Here is a 3,197-nt window from a genome sequence, read left to right on the forward strand (position 1 = left end):
GACAGGCAGGAAGAGACACCCACAGGGGGATCCACAGAACAACAAGGAGAGAAGAGGCAAAGGTTGAACCCTTACTCTGAGGAAGAATTGACAGAAGAAACAACAGGAAACTTAAGGGGTGAGGAGACAACTGAACAACAGGCTCCTCCAATTTTAGAGATATCAACTAGCTCTTTTCAGCAAGAGCAAGAGAGGCAACATGGTGTGGAGGTTACATCCACCAAGCAACAGAGCAAACAAGGCTCGGATATCAAGAAAGCATTCACTGAAATAAAGGCCAGAAATGAGCCAGTAAGGTTCCAGCTGTATAATCAATTGCTGAGAATGGCTCCCACCAATCAACAAAGGCTAATGGCAGCCTATGATATCCAAGAAGGGAGAATGACCCTTAGTCACTTCAGGCCTACAACGCAGCAGCCACAGTCAGCTGCCGATTATATCAGAACCAATCTGGAAGTCCTCTCTAAAGACATCCACCCAATGGACCAGATTGAGTTACATAAACAAACTGGTGAAATGGTGTACTCCACCTTGGCAGACAAAACATTATTGGCTCACAGACTGCAGAATTCATTGCACAATACTTCTGCCCAATTGGAATTGGAGAAGGCCTCCTCATTAGCCAAGGATAATAGAATCAAATCATTGGAGGAAATTATTATGGAGCTGGGACATGATCCCAAGGATCCCAAGGGCATACAGGCCTTAATTAAAAAGAAAGAAGAAGACATAGCAGCTCAAGCTACCAATTACAATGCATCCTCAGACCACAGAAGTTGCACAACAGAAAGAAGAGGAGGATGTAGTAAGTTTGCTAATGAGGATGAATGAAAGACTGCTAGAAACAGAGAAAGCCTTGGAGGCAACACTGCAAGGAAAACATGGAGAGTTGGCCTCTCAACTAGCTGAAACAACTGCAATTCTTACAATTGCTCCTCCTGTAACTACAGCAGCAATCCCTCCTACTGATCCAGCATCAACAACAGGTACCTCAGCTTCAACAACAACTACAACAGCAGCAGGACAAGATGCCAGCCTGAGCATGGAGGATATGATGAAAGAAATAAAGGCTTTGGAACTCCAAATGGCAGAGCTGAAGGAAACCAAAGAAAAACTGGCCAAGATTGAGGTAAATTATGATAAATCCAAAATGACAGTGGCTGAGAAAACAAGAGAAGTGAAGGCCTTGGAAAATAAAGTAAAAGCCTTGGAGAAGGACCTTACTCTTCACAAAACTCTGGCAGAAATCAAAACAATGTTGTGGGCTAAGATTGGTCAGTCCATCACTGATCAATGGACATCAATCCAGACTATTCATGACCAGATTGAATTGATAGCGATAGCTCAATTTGAGACTCAAAAGGCCAGAGCATTATTGGCAAACAAGCCTGAACAGGCCAATAGATTGATTCACTTTTTGAATACTCATACTAGAGATCAGCTAGCAGCACTAGATATCCAGGATAGAACAGATACAATTTTGACAGTAAAAAAGGTGCTGACCATGAGGAATTTTGTACAAACTTTGGAAAGAAAGTGCCAAGAGATGCAAACAGAAATAAATGCCTTTAGACAAAAGTTTGCAATGTTGCAGAGCAAGGGGTTACCCAGCTTATTGACCAGCAATGGAAGACTGTTAACACATGAACAATATGCTCGCAGGGTAAATACCTATGTTACCAATCAAATTACAGCATCATCAAGCAGCTCAGAAGAGACAGTGCCTCCCTCTGGATAGGTTTTATATGACAAATTAGAAAATTTTTTCTACATTGAACATGAGATAAATCACCTTTTTGAAGTCCAACCCAATTACTACAAGTATACTGAAGCTGATGAGACATTGATAAAATTACAAAGAAACCAGTTGCCACCAGATCAATGGTGGCAGAGCATGCTTGAGGTTTTACCAAGGTAATTTTAGTTCTCTTTCTTTGATCATCTGCATTAAAGCAAATTTCAATATACGGGTAACAAAGGAAAGAATTCACGCAAAGAATGCATTAAGGCAAAATCAAGCACCGATGACAGGGCCGTGACAGTAACTCAGGAACGCAAATCAAAGAGATAGCGGCCAGCCGGCTTAATAAGTCAAAAAGTCAAAGATAACAGACCACCTAAGGCAGCCAGTACAACGTAGTTACTTCTGCATTCATTATGCACTATTTCCAACATCATTTATTGCCTTTGAAGAAGTAGATGGATAAATTTATTGCTTGATATTCTCCCTATGGGATATTTTGTAATTCTCTTTGTATAAATACCTCCTCAAGATATGTATTATTGTTGGCTGGTGAATATCATTCTGGACCTGCGCTGTAATGTTGAGAAACTTTCTGAATAAAGATTGCTGGAATGCTTTGCTGGTGAACTTTCTGTTGTGGGATTAATGGCAGAAGAAAATATTGCAGAATTCTCGTGTTACTCCATGGAACAATAAGTATTTTTACCCTTGCTTTACTGTTCTTATGTTTTACATATCATCTATATATCATATTCTGAATTGCAGGAAAAAAGGATAACCCAGAAATTGCTTGACTGTACTCTGTGTTCAATTCCTGTCAATTATTATGTTTTCTTCAGGACTAGCATAGGCAAGAATTCTTGACTGCTCTTGTCTCCCTGGCCCTTTCACTCTGAACATCATCAAGGAATTCTTAACTGCTCCTTGGTAATGTTTATTCAATTTCCCTCTGTTAGCATAATGAAAGATTCTTGATTGCCTTTCATTCCCTGACTTCATTTCATCTTATTCCAGCTTGAAAATTGTTCTGTGTTTAATTATCTTGCTCTGCAGTCCTCCTAGTGCCAAAGAAACCATACCAGAGGTTCATTTTCAATTGACTCCATTAACCCAATGGTCTGAACTTCTCTCATCTTGCAGCCCTTTTCTACTGAATGTCACCTTCCAAACACCAAACAAATACCTGTGCTTCATAACTAGCCTAACATATAACAAAACAAATCTAAATCAGAAAGAGAGAGCCCTCTCTGGTTGCAGATTGGCTAGAATCTGCAGCTAAAAGATTGGTTAGTGGTTACCTCGGCCGTATTCCCCCCTTAGAGCTTTCCTGGGGAACAACCTGAGTGATAACAACAGGAAAAAGAAGAAGGTCAAGGCGTATTGACAGAGAAAACTACACAGATATAGGTTGAGACAGCAACGCAACCGGTAAATGATGAATAGGGTGAGAAGG

Source organism: Pinus tabuliformis, chromosome 5_1 (assembly GCF_031772625.1).
Source record: "Pinus tabuliformis cultivar Carrire ecotype Pingquan chromosome 5_1, CPIR1, whole genome shotgun sequence".
In the NCBI taxonomy this organism is placed as follows: Eukaryota; Viridiplantae; Streptophyta; class Pinopsida; order Pinales; family Pinaceae; genus Pinus; species Pinus tabuliformis.